Source organism: Scyliorhinus torazame, chromosome 4, assembly GCF_047496885.1.
Source record: "Scyliorhinus torazame isolate Kashiwa2021f chromosome 4, sScyTor2.1, whole genome shotgun sequence".
Classification (NCBI taxonomy): Eukaryota; Metazoa; Chordata; class Chondrichthyes; order Carcharhiniformes; family Scyliorhinidae; genus Scyliorhinus; species Scyliorhinus torazame.
This window is the reverse complement of record NC_092710.1, coordinates 294,518,037-294,537,039: the sequence shown is the minus strand read 5'-3', so window position 1 is coordinate 294,537,039 and position 19,003 is coordinate 294,518,037. Positions and strand designations below refer to the sequence as shown.

The 19,003-nt window shown below is 49.3% G+C and overlaps 1 protein-coding gene across 5 annotated transcripts in view; it reads left to right on the top strand.

Moving 5' to 3' along the window:
* The first annotated feature begins 14,611 nt into the window (after window positions 1–14,611).
* Window positions 14,612–19,003, top strand: part of pdss2 (prenyl (decaprenyl) diphosphate synthase, subunit 2) — a 336,320-nt gene continuing 331,928 nt past the window's right edge. The window contains exon 1 of one of the 5 annotated variants that reach the window (XM_072499936.1): window positions 14,612–14,698. The gene's annotated coding sequence lies outside the window, so the exon portion shown is untranslated. Of the gene's footprint in view, window positions 14,699–14,902; window positions 15,273–19,003 lie in introns of those variants that run through there. The other 4 variants (XM_072499940.1, XM_072499935.1, XM_072499939.1 and 1 more) reach the window with 4 other exon arrangements.

Here is a 19,003-nt window from a genome sequence, read left to right as displayed (position 1 = left end):
CCTTACTGAGCAGGTACTGACGCAGCTCATCGCTCATGAACGATGTGCCCCGGTCGCTGTGGACGTACGCAGGGAAACCGAACAGTGTGAAGATGCTGTGCAGTGCCTTTATAACCATGGCCGAGGTCATGTTGGGGCAGGGGACAGCGTAAGGGAAGCGAGAGTACTCACCAACGACGGATAGGAAGTATACGTTACGGTTGATGGAGGGGAGGGGCACTTTGAAGTCAATACTGAGGCGCACAAAGGGCCGGGAGGCCTTTACCAGGTGGGCCTTGTCTGGCCTGTAGAAGTGTGGTTTGCACTCCGTGCAGACTTGGCAGTCCCTGGTCATGGTCTTGACCTCCTCAGTGGGGTAGGGCAGGTTGCGGGCCTTAATAAAGTGAGTAAGCCGGGTGACAGAGGTCATTGTGGATAGCCCAAAGTCGGCTATCTTGCACGCTGGCGCATGTGCCGTGGGACAGGGCATCTGGGGACTCATTGAGCTTCCCAGGACGATACTTAATATCGTAATTGTAGGTGGCGAGTTCGATCCTCCACCTCAAGATTTTGTCATTCTTAATCTTGCCCCGTTGTGTGTTGTCAAACATAAAGGCAACCGACCGCTGGTCGGTGATGAGGGTGAACCTCCTACCGGCTAGGTAGTGCCTCCAATGCTGCACGGCTTCCACAATGGCTTGTGCTTCCTTCTCGACTGAGGAGTGTCGGATTTCGGAAACGTGGAGGGTTCCAGAGAAGAAGGCTACTGGTCTGCCTGCCTGGTTGAGTATGGCGGCCAGGGCGACGTCTGACGCATCACTCTCTACCTGGAAGGGAACGGACTCATCCACCGCGTGAATTGCGGCTTTGGCAATATCTGCCTTGATGCGGCTGAAGGCCGCGTGGGCCTCAGCCATCAGGGGAAATGTGGTGGTTTTAATGAGTGGACGGGCTTTGTCCGCATAGTTGGGGACCCACTGGGCATAGTAGGAGAACAGCCCCAGGCATCGTTTGAGGGTCTTGAGGCTGTGGGGAGGGGGAAGTTCCGTGAGATGGCGCATGTGGTCGGGGTCAGGCCCTAGGACTCCGTTCTCCACGACGTAACCGAGGATGGCTAGTCGGGTAGTGCAGAAAGCGCACTTCTCTTTGTTATAAGTGAGGTTGAGGGATCGGGCGGCCCGGAGGAACCTCTGAAGGTTGGCGTCATGGTCCTGCTGATCGTGGCCGCAGATGGTAACATTGTCCAAGTACGGGTATGTAGCCCACAACCTGTACTGGTCCACCATTCAGTCCATCGTTCTCTGAAAAACCGATACCCCGTTAGTGACGCCGAACGGGACCCTGAGGAAGTGGAAGAGTCAGCCGGCTGCCTCAAAGGCAGTGTAGTGGCACTCTCCCGGGCGGATCGAGAGCTGGTGGTAGGCTGACTTCAGATCGATTGTTGAGAACACCCGGTACTGTGCGATCTGGTTGACCATCTCTGCTATGCGGGGTAGGGGGTACGCATCCAGTTGCGTAAACCGGTTTATGGTCTGGCTGTAGTCCACAACCATCCGATTCTTTTCCCCGGTCCGGATGACCACCACTTGTGCTCTCCAGGGGCTGTGCTGGCCTCGATGATCCCTTCCCTCAAAGTCGCTGGACCTCCGACTTGATAAAAATTATGTCTTGGGAACTGTACCGCCTGCTCCTGGTGGAGACGGGCTTACAGTCGGGAGTGAGGTTCGCAAACAGGGAAGGGGGACTTTGAGGGTCGCGAGGCTGAGTACCACGAGGGGGAGTAAGGGTCCGCCGAACTGTAGGGTCAGGCTCGGTGACTGCATTGGAAGTCTAATCCAAGCAGTGCGGGCTGGGCAACGCTGCCGGGGGTGTTGACCCTGGCCGTAGAAGTAGCACTGCGGTTCCCTGGTCTGGACGGGCAGCCGCGCGGCACAGGCCTGTGAGGTAGTCGGGTCTGATGGGGGCCGCGACGATGGTGTCCACGAGGGGTTCGCATGGGTCCGCAGGGAACGCACTGAGGCTCTGGTAGGCCACCTCTAACGAGGTGGCTAGTTTTACCGTGTCCCGCAGGTCAGTGGTCCCGTTTTCCAGCAGGCGCTGCCTGATGTAGTTCGATCAGGCCCCAGCCACGTAGGTGTCCCGGATCTGTAGGTTCATGTGCTCCTCCACCGTCATATCCCGATAGCTGCAGTTCCTTGCGAGTAGGGTCAGGTTTTCCAGGTGCTTGTCCAGCGATTCAGTTGCCCGTTCACGGCGAGTAGTGAGGAGGTGTCGGGCGAACACCTCGTTTACGGGCTTCACAAAATGCGCCTTGAGGGTCGCGGCCGCCGCCTCGTACGTGGCAGCTTTCTCTATCATCACGGAGATTCGATGGCTCACCCGAGCGTGGAGGAGTCGCAGCTTGAGGGTTTCAGAGGGAGGCGTTGTGGAGGAGTCAAAGTAGGCCTCTAAACAGCGAAGCCAGTGTTTGAAGATCTCAATGGCCTGTCGCTCGCGCGTCGAGTTCGAACTTATCTGGCTTTACAGCGGCTTCCATGGTGCTGTCGCTGGATAATAAATTGTTATACCGTCAATTTACTGTGAGACCGTGAGAACGAGTGAATACTAGGCTTTCTTATCCAGGAACTCGCCTGCCAGTATCTGTTGTACAAATGAGTGCCACCCACAGGTGGCCGGTCTATATCTCCCCCGGTGAGGGCAGAGCCAGAGACGGAGCCACCGAGGTTCCACGACAGTACTTGGAAGTAGACCGTATTATCATTTCCAGGTCATAGGTCAGAGCACGATAGAGACAGTTCATACTTAGGTGAATACATTCACCACAGTAGGTCTGTCCCACCCAGCCCTTCCTTACTCGCAGTCGGTCCTGCTCTCTCAGGTGTGTCTCTTGGAGGAAGACCATGTCAGCTTTCTTGTTTCTTAGGTGGATGAAGACTCTGGATCTTTTCACTGGGCCGTTAAGTCTACTGACATTCCAGGGAACTATCCTGATGATGGGATGGGGGCTTTTGTCCCCCCCTCTCCTGTGGGACTACCCATACTTAGCTGGAGTACACGCTCCTGCCCTCCAGGGTTTCCCTTTGTTAAGGGGCCGTCCAAGATGGCTGCAGTCATTGTTCTCCCCACACGGTCGGGTCCCTGCGCTCCGAGGTTTCCCTTTGTCCAGAGGGCATATCCACATGGTTGCCAAGTATGAGTCTGCCATGTAGATATGCCCCTGCACTCCGGAGTTTCTTTTGTCCAGGGGGTACCCAACATGGGCACCAACAGTGCGATGGCCACGTGGGTATGTTAAGTAATGGGTTAAGAGACATTGCAATTAGTTGTCTCATTTATGTTAAGTATCCATTAATTGACATTGATATGTAAAGGGGCTTCAGGTGGCCTCTATCAGGTGGTGTGTTGTTAAGAGTTTTGTGCAGAGGCTGTGGAAGTGAAATAAATGGTGTTTGGTGAAAAGGAACATGAACTTTAGACTCTTCATTTCACAGCAACTAAAACGTCTAACAGGGTAGCAGAGGATGGTTGCTGTGCAAATGTGAAGGTTTGAAAGATACAATTTTTCCTGATCAAACCAAGGAGTGAGTGAGAAGGAAAAAAAAAAGATACATGGCTGAACCCAGGATAAAGATGGCTGGATATGACTATCCTCCCTTATTTTCTGAAAGGGAATCGTACGACCAATGGAGAAGTGCAGTAGTTATGTGGACTAAGGTAACTGCTTTGGGAAAGAGAAAACAAGGTATGGCATTGGCTCTTTCTCTACCATATGGCAGTAAAATCCGAAACAAAGTGCTTTCTGAGCTGGAATTGGAAGAGTTAGACTCAGAAGAAGGTCTGGAGACTTTATTACATTATATGGATAAGATTTATAAGAAAGATGACTTGTTAGGTGCGTATGAAGCATGTTCGGATTTTGATAAGTACCGGAAAATGGAGGATATCTCCATGGAAGACTATATAATGGAATTTGGCAGACTATATAAAAGGCTGCAGAAACACAATCAGGAATTTCCACAGTCTGTGTTGGCCTTTAAATTACTTGACTGTGCTAGAGTTTTGACAGGAGTTTAGTTTACTGATAAGGATACCTTATTCGAACAGATGACAAAAGCTTTACAAAAGTTTCTGGGGAAACATTCGATTCCGATGGCTCTGATGACCCAAATAGGTCAGCCTGCAATGAGGCAGAATATGGAAGATACACTAGTAACAGGATGGCGAAATCGTATGGCTATGAACAGGGCTCAAGACTATAGATGGAGACTGAGACAAGGAAATTATGAAGACAGAAACCCAGTTAGAACCTACAATAGGAAGATGAACCCCAGAAATGCACGGGGCATGATAAATCTATGTTTTTGATCTGACTCTCAATACCATTATGCTTTCAACTGTCCAACTCGTTATGATAGAGTGTTTGAAGCGACACATGACACGGAACAGTCAGAAGAGGAAAAAGATAGTGACCAGAAAGAAGGCATTGTCCTATTGACAAGCAGTTTTACGCCGGTAATGAAGGTGTTGGTTGCTGAATCCTTCAACTGTGCTGTATTGGACAGTGGCTGCACATCTACTGTGTGTGGAATTGACTGGTTAAAATGTTACCTGGAATGCTGAAAATCGTAACAAGGTTAAGGAATTTGAAAGTTCCACAAGTTTCAGGTTTGGGGATGAAAAGAGTGGTGATCCCTTGCAATATTGCCGGAGTGAATCATTTCATTAGCACGGATGTTGTATCAAGTGAGATAAATTTGCTTCTGAGCAGACCATCGATGAAGGAAGCACACATGAAACTGGATATGGAACAGGATAAGGCAACAGTTTTTGGAAAGATGGTGGACTTACAATTTACACAGTTGGGACACTATTGCATTCCATTACTGACAAATAATTTTTCAAGTAGAGTGGTTAAGGATGTGTTAATGGCAGTTGAAAATGGGACTTTAGCTGATAAAAAGCTTGTGGTATTAAAACTGCATAGGCAATTTGCACATCCATCTCCTCGGATGCTGAAAAAATTATTAAAGGATGCAGGGGTAAGGGATGACGACTATACTAAACTGTTAGAACAGGTTAGTGACCGCTGTGAAGTTTGTAGGAAGTACAGCACGACCGATAGTCACCCTACCTTTGGCCAAGGATTTTAATGACATTGTGGCCATGGACCTTAAGATCTGGGATAAAGCAAATAATATATTTATTTTGCATTTTGTAGATTTAGCAACCAGATTTAGTCAATCAACGATTGTACGAAGTAAAAAAAAGAGAGTAATTCTGGATCAAACCGTGGACAGGAATGGGCCCACCGGCAAAATTCCTTACGGACAATGGGGGAGAATTTGCTAATGATGTGTTTATGGATATGTGTGAAAACATGAATATCATAGTTATGAATACGGCTGCAGAAAGCCCATTTAGTAATGGTGTCTGTGAAAGTAATCATGCTGTCATCGATGACATGCTTCGGAAAATCTTGGCAGATGGACCAAATTGCAGGCTAAATTCAGCTTTAGCATGGGCAGTACATGCAAAGAATTCATTGCAGATGGTTGGGGGCTATAGTCCTTATCAATTAGTGTTTGGTAGAAATCCTAAAATTCGGTCCATTTTGGATGACCAGCCTCCAGCTTGGGAGGGGACTACAATTAGCTCTGGTTTTGCTGAACATTTAAATGCATTACATAGCAGTAGAAAAGCTTTTTTGGAAGCAGAAGTCTCGGAAAGAATGCGCAGAGCTTTAAGACATGCCATTTTTCAGCAAGGAGGCATGGTATACTATAAGAGAGACAATTCTAATGAATGGAAAGGCCCAGGGAAGATCATAGGCATAGATGGCAAAACAATTATTTTGCAACATGGTAATCAAACTGTTAGGGTCCATTCATCAAGGATAATGGGTACAGATTACAAAGTTTCAAATTTAGACAGAGCAGACAGACATGACGAGGAACCAGAGTCATCTGGTACGCATGTGTTACAGAACTATGAGGACCAATTAACTGATATAGACAGGGTTTCTGTGGAGGAACACAACACGTCTGGTGAATTAAAACAGGCCATTTCTCCGAAAGGGCAACTGCCAAAAGTTGGTACAAAAGTGACATACTTGCCTGAAGGGTCTAGTCAATGGAAGGATGCAACTATTATTAGTAGAGCAGGGAAGGCCACTGGAAAGTATAAACATTGGTTGAATGTGCAGCATTCAGGGGAAGGAGTCAAGACAATGGATTGGGAAAACAAAGTTCAAAAATGGAGCGCACAGAAACGCAGTGCCAGTTCAGATAGTACATCGGATAGTGAACAGGTCCGCAGGAAAAGGTCGAGAACTATTGAAAGGACATCCCACAGCAGAAGGGAAAGATCAAGCAGTAGCAGTACAGAACGAGATACCAGGCGGGAGAGGGGACGTAGTTTGTCAAGATCTCGGAACATGAGTAAGACTACAAATACTAATAGGAGTAGAAGCCCACAAGCACGTGAGATTTTGGTGGCTTCAAATAAATTAGATGAAAAAGGTATTAAAGAAGCTAAACAGCAAGAATTGCAGAGTTGGAGTGAATTTGGGGTATACACGGAAGTACTGGATAGGGGACAAAGAGCTCTATCCCACAGATGGATTTGCACGGAAAAGGTTCTTCCGGATGGAACTTATAAGGCGAAGGCCAGACTCGTGGCAAGGGGATTTGAAGAAAACTTAGAAGATCAGGATTTAAGGGTGGATTCACCTACAGCAGGAAAGGTTATTTTAAAGATCTTCTTGGCTCTATTAGCCACAAAGCCATGGGAATGCAAATCTATAGATATAAAAGCTGCCTTTTTGCAGGGGCATCAGCTCCAGAGAGACATTTTTCTCTGGCCTCCTAAAGAAGCAGCTAACACAGAAGGGGTACTCTGGAAGTTGAACAAATGTGTATATGGTTTAAATGTTGCATCTAGAGTCTGGTATTTTTCGGTAAGGTCAGTTTTGTTAAAGTTAGGCTGTTGCCAGTTGATAGCAGATCCTGCAATGTTTTACTGGCATTATAAAGGAAATCTTTCTGGCATTTTTATGATGCATGTCGATGATTTTTTGTGGGGTGGGACTAGTGATTTTGAAGCTATTGTAATCTCTGGTTTGAGGAAAGAATTCAGGGTTGGAAGTCAGGCTTCCGGTGCATTTAAATATATTGGACAGGAAATTGGACAGACTAAATTAGGCGCAACTTTACATCAGCAATCTTATTTGGAAAGCATCACCACAATAGCAATTAGTCGTGGTCGAGTTTCACAAAAAGACGCAATGATTTCAAAGATAGAAAAAGAGCAACTACGAAGTTTAAATGGGCAACTGAACTGGTTAGGTAGACAGACTAGACCGGACGTGAGTTTTGATGTCTTAGAGTTGAGTACAAAAATGAATGATCCCAAAGTGGAAGACATAATAAGAGCAAATAAAGCGTTGGCCAAACTAAAAATGCAGGAGTGTGTTTTGAAGTTCCCGGTTTTAGGTGACCTGAAGCACTTGAAATTCATAGTTTATAGTGATGCGTCCTACGCAAATTTATGTGCTGGGGTTTCAAGCACAGGAGGTTTTATAATTTTCCTTTTGGGGAACAATGGTAAATGTTGCCCACTTGTGTGGGAAACAAAGAAAATAAGGAGAGTGGTAAAAAGCACCTTGGCTGCTGAGACGTTAAGCCTTGTTGAGGCGGTGGATATGGCTTTTTATAGAAGTATGATATTGACAGAAATTTTGGGATTAGGGGATTTGGGTAATATACCTATTGACCGTCACATTGACAATAAATCCCTGTGGGAAAATGTGCACTCTACAAAAAGTGTCAATGAAAAGAGGTTACGGATAGACATCGCAAGTTTGAAGCAGATGTTGGACAGAGGGGAAATAACAAAAATTGGATTGGATTTGTTTATTGTCACGTGTACCGAGGTACAGTGAAAAGTATTTTTCTGCGAGCAGCTCAACAGATCATTAAGTACATGAGAAGAAAAGGGAATAAAAGAAAATACATAATAGGGCAACACAACATATACAATGTACCTACAAAAGAACTGGCATCGGATGAAGCATACAGGGTGTAGTGTGTTAATGAAATCAGTCCATAAGAGGGTCATTTAGGAGTCTGGTGACAGTGGGGAAGAAGCTGTTTTTGAGTCTGTTCGTGCGTGTTCTCAGACTTCTGTATCTACTGCCCGATGGAAGAAGTTGGAAGAGTGAGTAAGCTGGGTGGGAGGGATCTTTGATTATACTGCCCGCTTTCCCCAGGCAGCGGGAGGTGTAGATGGAGTCAATGGATGGGAGGCAGGTTCGTGTGATGGACTGGGCGGTGTTCACGACTCTCTGAAGTTTCTTGTGGTCCTGGGCCGAGCAGTTGCCATACCAGGCTGTGATGCAGCCTGATAGGATGCTTTCTATGGTGCATCTGTAAAAGTTGGTAAGAGTCAATGTGGACATGCCAAATTTCCTTAGTTTCCTGAGGAAGTATAGGCGCTGTTGTGCTTTCTTGGTGGTAGCGTCGACGTGGTTGGACCAGGTCAGATTTTTGGAGATGTGCACCCCTAGGAATTTGAAACTGCTAACCATCTCCACCTCGGCCCCATTGATGCTGACAGGGGTGTGTACAGTACTTTGCTTCCTGAAGTCAATTACCAGCTCTTTAGTTTTGCTTGCATTGAAGGAGAGATTGTTGTCGCTACACCACTCCACTAGGTTCTCTATCTCCCTCCTGTATTCGGACTCATTGTTATTCGAGATCCGGCCCACTATGGTTGTATCGTCAGCAAACTTGTAGATGGAGTTGGAACCAAGTTTTGCCACGCAGTCGTGTGTGTACAGGGAGTAGAGTAGGGGGCTAAGTACGCAGCCTTGCGGGGCGCCGGTTTTGAGGACTATTGTGGAGGAGGTGTTGTTGTTCATTCTTACTGATTGTGGTCTGTTGGTCAGAAAATCGAGGATCCAGTTGCAGAGTGGGGAGCCAAGTCCTAGGTTTTGGAGCTTTGATATGAGCTTGGCTGCGATTATGGTGTTGAAGGCGGAGCTGTAGTCAATAAATAGGAGTCTAATGTAGGAGTCTTTGTTTTCGAGATGCTCTAGGGATGAGTGTAGGGCCAGGGAAATGGTGTCTGATGTGGACCGGTTGCAGCGGTATGCGAATTGCAGTGGATCAAGGCATTCTGGGAGTATGGAGGTGATGCGCTTCATGATCAACCTCTCGAAGCACTTCATTACGACTGAAGTCAGGGCCACCGGTCGGTAGTCATTGAGGCACATTGCCTGGTTCTTCTTTGGTACCGGTATGATGGTGGTCTTCTTGAAGCAGGTGGGGACCTCGGAGTGGAGTAGGGACAGGTTAAAGATGTCCATGAATACCTCTGCCAGCTGGTCCGCGCAGGCTCTGAGTGCACGACCAGGGATCCCGTCTGGGCCCGTCACCTTCCGAGGGTTCACTTTCAGGAAGGCCAATCTGACTTCAGAAGCTGTGATGGTGGGTATGGGTGAATTATGGGCTGCTGGGGCACTCGCCAGCGGATTGTTGGTTACCTGCTTGAACCGAGCAGAGAATGCATTGAGTTCATCGGGGAGGGGTGCGCTGCTGCCAGAGATACTGTTCGGCTTCGCTTTGTAGCCCGTTATGTTGTTTAGTCCTTGCCACAACCACCGAGACTCTATCTGCGACTCTAGCTTGGTTTGATATTCTCTCTTGGCATTCTGGGTGGCTTTGCGGAGGTCGTACCTGGATTTCTTGTATAGGTCAGGGTCGTCTGCCTTGAACGCCTCAGATCTGTCCTTCAGTAGGGAGTCAATCTCGTGATTGAGCCATGGTTTCCGGTTGGGGAACGCACGTACTGCTTTCTTTGGCACGCAGTCGTCCACACATTTGCTGATGAAGTCTGTGACGGTGGTGGCATACTCATTTAAGTTGGTTGCTGAGTTCTTAAATATGGACCAGTCCACTGTCTCTAAGCAGTCACGTAAGAGCTCTTCTGTCTCCTCGGACCGGCATTGCACAACCTTCTTAGCTGGATTCTCCTGCTTGAGTTTCTGCTTGTATGCCGGGAGAAGGAGCACCGTCTTATGGTCTGATTTCCCAAAGTGCGGTCGGGGGATGGAACGGTAGGCGTCCTTGATTTTTGAGTAGCAGCGGTCAAGAGTGTTGTCGCCCCTGGTGGGACAGGAGATGTGCTGGTGGAATTTTGGCAGTACACTCTTGAGGTTGGCTTTGTTGAAGTCTCCAGCCACGATGAACAAGGCCTCCGGGTGTTCTGTTTCGTAGTTGTTTATTACTGTGTGTAGTTCGTCCAGCGCCTTCCTCACTACTGCCTGGGGTGGGATGTAGACCGCTGTGATAATGGCTGAAGTGAACTCACGTGGAAGATAATATGGGCGGCACTTCACGGTCAGGTATTCCAGGTCTGGGGAGCAGTAGGTCGTCAGAGTCGCCACATCCAAGCACCAGGAGAATTAAACGGGTCGACAGGAGCTATAAACTGTCAGACTGTTTTACGAAAAGAGAGGCGAGTTCACAGAAACTTTTGGATATTGTTAATGAAGGGCGCTTGTTTCTGTGACTGTCTTTTTTTTCTTTCTCGTCCAAACAAAAAAAAAGAAAAGGGGGGGGACATCATGTGTGTTTTTGAGTTTATTGAAATTTTGTTTTCACCTAATTATTTTTTTTCTCCAAGGAAGCGGAGACTGTTAAGTAATGGGTTAAGAGACATTGCAATTAGTTGTCTCATTTATGTTAAGTATCCATTAATTGACACTGATATGTAAAGGGACGTCAGGTGGCCTCTGTCAGGTGGTGTGTTGTTAAGAGTTTTGTGCAGAGGCTGGGAAGTGAAATAAATGGTGTTTGGTGAAAAGGAACAAGAACTTTAGACTCTTCATTTCACAGCAACTAAAACGTCTAACAGGGTAGGCCCCTGCACTCCAGGATCTCCCTGCTCAAGGTTGTGCAGTGCTGGTCCGAGGAGACAGAAGAGCTCTTACGTGGTTGCTTGCAGTGCTTCTTTGCTCCGTTGATCCGCTCCTGTCTTTTGCTCTTTCCCGATGTCCCCCTCCCTTCCCCGCCCCCCTTCCCATCCCCCGTCCCTCCCTTCCTGTGCTTCCCTCCTCCATCCCCTTCCGCCAGCTCTTTTTCCCCGTTGCTTCCCCCCCACCAGGCGCTGTCCCCCTGTTGGGGGTGCGCCACGGCCTCTATCTGTTGCATGCTCCCAGCGCTAATTTTCCCGCTAGTGTGGTGACTCCCTTCCGGGAGTTACTGTCCTATTTTTATCCCATCCGCTTTCTGTGATTCCTGCCTGTTCCTTCCCCGTTTTACCCTGCAATTATCCCGATTGTCACTCCGCCTTCCCTCTGCTGCTACCCTCGTTTCCACGAATGGGGTCACATTCTCTCGTGTGAAGCGGTCTCTTGGGTGGCGCTTTGCTGCTTGTCGGTCAGGATGTGTTTGGGTGGGAGGGTTGGAGAGGTTCTTGTCTCCCCCCCCCCCCCCCCCACCTTGTTGGTTTGCTGCTGCGCTGTCATTCTTTGCTGAGGGTTCTTTACCATTCCTCCTGTTGTCACTGCTCCAGTCCACACTCTGTGACAAACTCGTCTGCTTCGACAGGGGCTGTGAAAATGTGTTCTTTGCCCTGATATGTGGTTGGGTACAGCATACTAAAGCATACACTGCTCTTGTACAGCGCAGCTTTCGCCCTGTTGAATTCTGCCCTGCCTTGGCCAGGGCAGCCCCAATGTCCTGGGATATTCTGAGTCTACGTCCTTCCCAACTGCAGTTCTTGGACTGCCTGGCGCACGCGAGATTCTTTCGCGGTCCTGATACCTGCAGTTTGGCTATTATTGGCTTTGGTTATTCCCCGGCTTTGGGTTTCGGTCGCAGCCCTGTCTATTTCTGGTGGGTTAGAGGTCTCCATTCCCACCAGGTTGCCCAGCATCTGTGCCACGTGATTCATGGGGTCCCTGCCCTCGATTCCCTCTGATAGGCCCACAATATGCAAGTTCTGCCTCTTTGACCGGTTCTCCTGGTCTTCAACCTTTCCCCTCAGGTTGCCCTGCATTGCGACCAACCTCGCCACCTCTTTCTCAAATGCCACAATCAGATCGCTCTGGTTGGTTGCTGCTTTCTCTAGGTCCTTGATGGTAGCTTCTTGGGTCTCCAGTTTCTTTTCCGCTTTGCTCAGGGCCATCTGTATCTGCACCAAAGTTTCAGCCACCGCGTCTTTGGAAATTGCGGCCTGTATGACAGTTTTTATCTCCTGCAGATGTTCCTTCAGTGCACCCGAGAGGTATGCCGTCCAGTTCCCCCCTGGTGAGGGAGGGTTTTGTGCTTGGCTGGTCTGCCCTTTTCGCTCCGGCGAAACCTGCACTCTGCTGCCTCGTGCGCTGATCGGCTCGTCTGACTGCCTCCGTTCCAGGCCCCTTCCACTACTGGTCTCCATGCGGCCCTTGAACTGGCTTTTTCTGGTAATTTTCCTCTCTCTTTCTTTCTTCCCATGTGCTACTAATGTTTGGAGAATGAATTGTTGGGGCTTTTTTGGCAGGTTTTTCCGAAATTATGATTATTTTACGGGAGGAGAGCCGCCTGACGGGTAGTCACTGGAAGTCCTTTGAATTCCTCCATTTCTGAGTGTGAGGGGCCTACATTAGTTTTTATCAATCTTTGTTTTTTTATCAATCTTTTTCTCTTTACATACCTATAGAAACGTTTAGTCAGTTTTTGGGTGCTCTTTGGTTTCTCACTAGTGAACGTCTTCTGAGCTCTGCCTGTGACTGCAGTGAACAGTACCTTGTTCAAATTCTAGTTTATTTTGCTCCTTTAACTTCAGACCTCTTGGAAACTTCTCTTTATTTCTCTGGTTTCCTTAACAAGCTTTAGATTTCTGGCACTTGCTTCCTTACCCCTTACTTCACTGTATGGCTTTTCTTCCAGCAAAGCTGAGATGTTCCCTCTCTTACAGCTAAGCTCCTTCTACTCTGGCTTCCAATTAAAACTAACCTCACAAAAGTCTCGAGGTGGTCCCCCGTCGCTTATCAACGGTTCATTCTTAAGCCAATCTCTTACTTTACATGTTGTAAACTCTCTCAGCATGATGCTTCGTTTAAAATGAAACAAAAATTACCATGCATGCACATACTTTTGTTTAACATGAATCTAACTAGAGTTTTACCCTTTCCTACACAACACTAAATTAGACCTACTTAAATCTATCCTTATTTCTAATAATTAACAATACAAATATAGATCACGTAAAGCTACCTCTGTTTCCTGACAAAGTGGATTCAAGAAGATTTTCCAAAACGCATATATTTGAAATGGAAAATTTGTAGGACTGTGGGAAAACAGTGGGGGAATGGGAATAATTGAATAATCTAAAAAGCTGCACAGGTATGATAGGCCATTTGATTCTGTTCTGTCCAAAGTAAAGGGGTTATGGACAGGAACATGTGATTTGATGTTTTCTACAATTTGGTTCGGCACAACATCGTGGTATTTTTCTATGTTCTATGTTCAAGCTCAGTTCTGAAGAAGTCATACAGACTTGAAACGCTAACTCTGTTTCTCTGCTGAGTGTAGCCAGCATTTTCTGTGTTTGTTTCAGATTTCCAGTTAATTTTGTTGTAAGTTATTAAGATTTTTGCAGCGTAGCTAACAATTCTCCAATGTTATTTAAATGATAGCTACGTTGCAGGGAAGGGCTTTTCTTTTGGTTTGTGTTGACTTCGAGCTGCAACGGGGTCTCTTTCTCTCTTCCCTCATGCCATAAGTTTCTAATGAAAAGTTACTCTCTACCTGGACCACTAACACGCCACAGATGCTGCCAGACCTGCTGAGCATTTCCAGCATTTTCTGTTTTCATTTTAGATTTCTAGCATCTGCAGTATTTTGCCCTTTCCGTTCAGGTTCTATCACCTTCGAAATAATAGCCTGCTTATATCCATTGTTGTGGACCTTTACTACCAATATTATTGCACATTTACATTTTTTGATAATCCGTCTCATAAGTTAGCCTCATCTCCAAAGGAATTTCCTCCCCCAAGCTGGAATCAATGTGCGGCATGGTAGCACAGTGGTTAGCACTGTTGCTTCACAGCTCCAGGGTCCCAGGTTTGATTCCCGGCTTGGGTCACTGTCTGTGCGGAGCCTGCACATTCTCCCCATTTATCCGTCTCCATGGTCACACAGCCCAGCCGAGAGCTTCACACGTTACGGCAATGTCGTGGCTTGCCCGTTGCCGTGGGTTTCCTCCAGGTGCTCCGGTTTCCTCCCACAAGTCCCGAAAGACGTGCTGTTGGGTAATTTGGACATTCTGAATTCTCCCTCAGAGAACCCACTGGAATGTGGCGACTTGGTGCTTTTCACAGCAACTTCATTGCAGTGTTAATGTAAGCCGACTTGTGACAATGAGGATTATTAAAAATTTAAATTTAAAAAGACCGGCAAACCAATCCGGGTACACAAATTAAAAATAAACATTAGGTTGAAAGGAAAAACCAAAATGAACTTTGAAATGAGTGGGAAGGGCCGGTCACTCAAAGCGATTGACAGCTGGAACCACCGCCCCTGCGTCCATTTATCCGTCTCCATGGTTACACAGCTCAGCCGAGCGCTTCACACGTTACGGCAATGTCGTGGCTTGCCCGTTGCCGTGGGATTTCCCTTGATGTTTGCGATATGCCGGGTTGTGGTTTGACTAATATGGCGGCGCCCATGGAGCGGTAAGTTTGCAGTCTGGCTGAAGGCGGCTCCTGCTGCTGTTGTTAAAAAACAGACCGAGGGGAGCGGCAGGAGCCCGGACAGCGGGTCGGAGGAGAGGTCTGCATTCGCGGACATCACGGGGAGGGGGCTATAGATCAGGGATTGTTTTGACAGCGAGGTGCCTGACACTCGTTGTGTCCGAAGAGTCTGAACTCCAAATGTCCTGAGAGAGCTGCAGGGCTCGAGTTTCTGTCTGCCCCACGTGGAGGGCATCTTCCGTTTCCAGGAATAATGTTCACTTGGATACGTCCAGGCACAACTGGTATAACTACCTCAAGGGAGTACTGGCGAGCACCTGCTGCTTACCCACCCTGGTTGTTCGCACGGGTTTACCGACTTCGCCCTGCGATTGGGAATTCCTCTACAATCCCACTTCTGCAGGATCTATCCGGGCAGGGCTGGCGCAAGAGGAGGGAAGCTACTAAATATGTGAAGATTTGTATGTCAAGTTCGGAGCACTGAGTGGCTAGGTTTGTTGCTGAACAACAGGCACGAGTTTTGAAACTTTAAATGATGAGTAATGCAGAGAGAGAGGTAAAATATAGTAGCAGAATCTGAGACTTAGCAGTAAATGACGTGTTCACTCCTAAGAGATTAACATGTTAGTTTTGTGTGGACGTCAGCTTTCTTCATTATACATTTCTGTGGCCACATTTATAGTGGAAACTGCCTATCTAAATTGTAATTTTAATAATGCCAGTGGTGACACGGGCCGGGATTCAGCAACCCCATGCTGGGTCGGAGAATCCCTGGGGGGGGGGGGGGGAGGAGAATCGCGCCACCCAGACCCGGCTCGCCGATTCTCCGGCGACAATGTTCTTTTTTTTGGGATATATTTTTATTCAAATTTTTACATATTTACAACAACCCCCCCCCCCTTACAGAAAAAAGAAAAACACAGAACACATAAATAAACATCTTACAACTACATCACGAATTCCCCCAATATACAACCCCCTCATTAAGCAATAATAAACACAGTGAAAACACAAAGTACACCCACCTCCTCCCCCTCTGGGTTGCTGCTGCTGCTGCTGACCACCTCCTAACATTCCGCTAGAAAGTCTAAGAACGGTTGCCACTGCCTGAAGAACCCTTGCACAGACTCTCTCAAGGCAGATTTTACCCTCTCCAATTTAATGAACCCTGCCATGTCGATGATCCAGACTTCCACGCTTGGGGGTCTCGCATCTTTCCACTGTAGCAGAATCCTCCGCCAGGCTACCAGGGACGCAAAGGCCAGAATACCGGCCTCTATCGCCTCCTGCACTCCCGGCTCATCCGATACCCCAAATAGTGCGAACCCCCTACTCAGCTTAACCCGGGTGTTCACCACCTTAGACACCGTCCTCACACTACCCCTCCAGAACCCATCCAGCGCTGGGCTACACCCAGAACATGTGGGTGTGATTTGCTGGGCTCCCCGAGCACCTCTCACAGCTGTCTTCCACCCCAAAGAACCTGCTCAGCCTCGCCCCTGTCATATGCGCTCTGAAAAACCTTAAATTGTATCAGGCTAAGCAAGAGGAGGAAGAATTAACCCTACCCAGGGTGTCCGCCCACGCACCCTCGTCTATCTCCTCCCCAAGCTCCTCCTATTTACCCTTTAGCTCCTCAACTGAGGTCGTCTCCTCCTCCTGCATCTCCTGGTAGATCGCCGAGACCCTGCCCTCTCCAACCCACACACCCGAGAGCACCCTATCCTGGCTCCTGAGTGTTGGAAGCAGCGGGAACTCCCTCACCTGCTGTCTTACAAACGCTCTTACCTGCATGTACCTGAAGGCATTTCTGGGAGGAAGCCCAAACTTTTCCTCCAGCGCCCCAAAGCTCGCAAACGTCCCATCTAAAAACAGGTCCCCCATCAGGAACCCTCCATCCATTCTCCCCGGGACGAACCGATGGTTCTCCCAGATCAGGGACCAAACCGAAGCCTCTACCTCACCCCTGTGGTGTCTCCACTACCCCCAAGTTTTCAAAGTTGCTGCCACCACCGGACCCGTGGTGTACCTAGTCGGCGGGAGCGGCAGCGGCGCTGTCACCAGCGCTCCCAGACTCGTGGCCACACAGGACGCCATCTCCAGCCTCTTCCACGCTGCCCCCTCCCCCTCCATTACCCACTTGCGTATCATCGCCACATTGGCAGCCCAGTAATACCCACACAGATTAGGTAACGCTAACCCTCCTCTGTCCCTACTCCGCTCCAGAAACACCCTTCTCACCCTCGGGGTCTTTTTCGCCCACACTAATCCCATGATGCTCCTACTGAGCTGCCTTTAAAGGCCTTGGGGATAAGGATGGGGAGGCACTGGAATATATAAAAAGAAACCTCGGGAGCACTGTCATCTTCACCGACTGTACCCTACCCGCCAGGGAGAGTGGCAGCATATACACCTTTTAAACTCCTCCATCTGCTCCACCAGCCTCATCAAGTTGAGCATGTGTAGGGCCCCCCAGCTCCTGGCCACCTGGATCCCTAGGTACCGAAAACTCCTTTCTGCCCTCTTCAGTGGAAAACTAATGAACCCCTCCCCGAACCCAAACCACCTCAACACTTCCCAAAGGTACCCCCACTCCACCCTATTGAAGGCCTTCTCCGGGTCCATCACCGCCACTATCTCCGCTTCCCCTCCATTGCAGGCATCATGATTACGTTAAGGAGCCTCCGCACATTGGTATTCAGCTGCCTTCCGTTAACAAAACCCGTCTGCTCCTCCTGAATCACCCTCGGGCCACAGTCCTCAATTCTGGTGGCCAACACCTTCGTTAACAGCTTCTCGTCCACGTTGAGGAGAGAGATTGGCCTATACGACCCACACTGTAATGGGTCCTTGTCCCGCTTCAAGATCAACAAGATCAGCGCCCTGGACATCGTCGGGGGTAGGGCACCCCCCTCCCTCGCCTCATTGAAAGTCCTCACTAATAGAGCGCCCAGCAGGTCCATGTACTTCCGGTAAAATTCCACCGGGAACCCATCTGGCCCCGGTGCCTTCCCCACCTGCATACTCCCCAGCCCCTTAGTCAGCTCCTCCAGCCCTACCGGTGCCCCAAGCCCAGCCACCTGCTTCTCCACCACCCTCGGGAACCTCAGCCGATCCAAAAATTGATGCATCGCCCCCTCCTCCGTCGGGGGCTCACCTATACAGCCCCTCATAAAAGTCTCTAAATACCCCATTTATTCCCACCACACTCCGCACCGTGTTACTCCCTTTATCCCTAACTCCCCCAATCTCCCTCGCTGCCTCCCGCTTCCGAAGCTGATGTGCCAACATCCGGCTAGCCTTCGCCCCGTACTCATACACCGCCCCTTGCGCTTTCCTCCTGCACCTCTGCCTTCTTGGTGGTCAACAGGTCGAACCCGGCCAGGAGGCTTCGTTGCTCCTTGAGTCGTCCCGCCTCAGGGACCTCTGCATACCTCCTATCCACCCTTAAAATCTCCCCCACCAATCTCTCCCACTCTCCTCTCCTTCTTCTCCTTGTGGGCCCTAGTGGAGATTAGCTCTCCCCTAATCACCGCCTTAAGCACCTCCCAGACCACCCCCACCTGCACCTCCCCATTATCGTTAACCACTAGATAGCTTTCAATGCACACCCGGATCCGCACGCTCACCTCCTCATCCGCCAGCAAGCCCACATCCAGGCGCCACAGCGGGCGCTGGTCCCTCTCCTCCCCTAGCTCCAGCTCCACCCAATGCAGGGCAGGGTCTGCGATGGCTATGGCTCAATACTCCGCGTCCTCCATCCTCTGGATTAGTGCCCTGCTCATAATGGAAATGTCTATCCGGCAGTAGGCTTTATGGACGGGGAAAAAAAAGAAAATTCCCTGGCCCCAGCCTGACAAACCTCCATGGGTCCACTCCTCCCATCTGGTCCATAAACCCCCTCAGCACCTTGGCACCGTTCAGGCCCCTCACATTGCAAATTATCAGCCGGATCAGGGGGCTTCCCGCCAGCCCCCCCCCCCCCCCCCCCCCCCCCCCCCCCCCCCCCCCCTGCCGATTAGCCATCCCCTTTTCTAGGCCAGCCACGTGCCCACGCCTCCCGCACTCTCCATTCCTCCCAGCGACAAATCCCCGCCCCGACTCTCTCTCCGAGCACCAGCTCCCCTTTGGCCAATGCAGCAGCAACCCAGCACCCCCCCCCCCCTCAAAGCTAGGTCCCCCACTAGCTGCGTTGCTCCCCCCATCGCACCCCCGTACGTCCGCTGACTCCTGCTGACCCCGGCCACTCCATCGCAGTGTGGTAATCTCCACCCCCCCCCTCCTGTC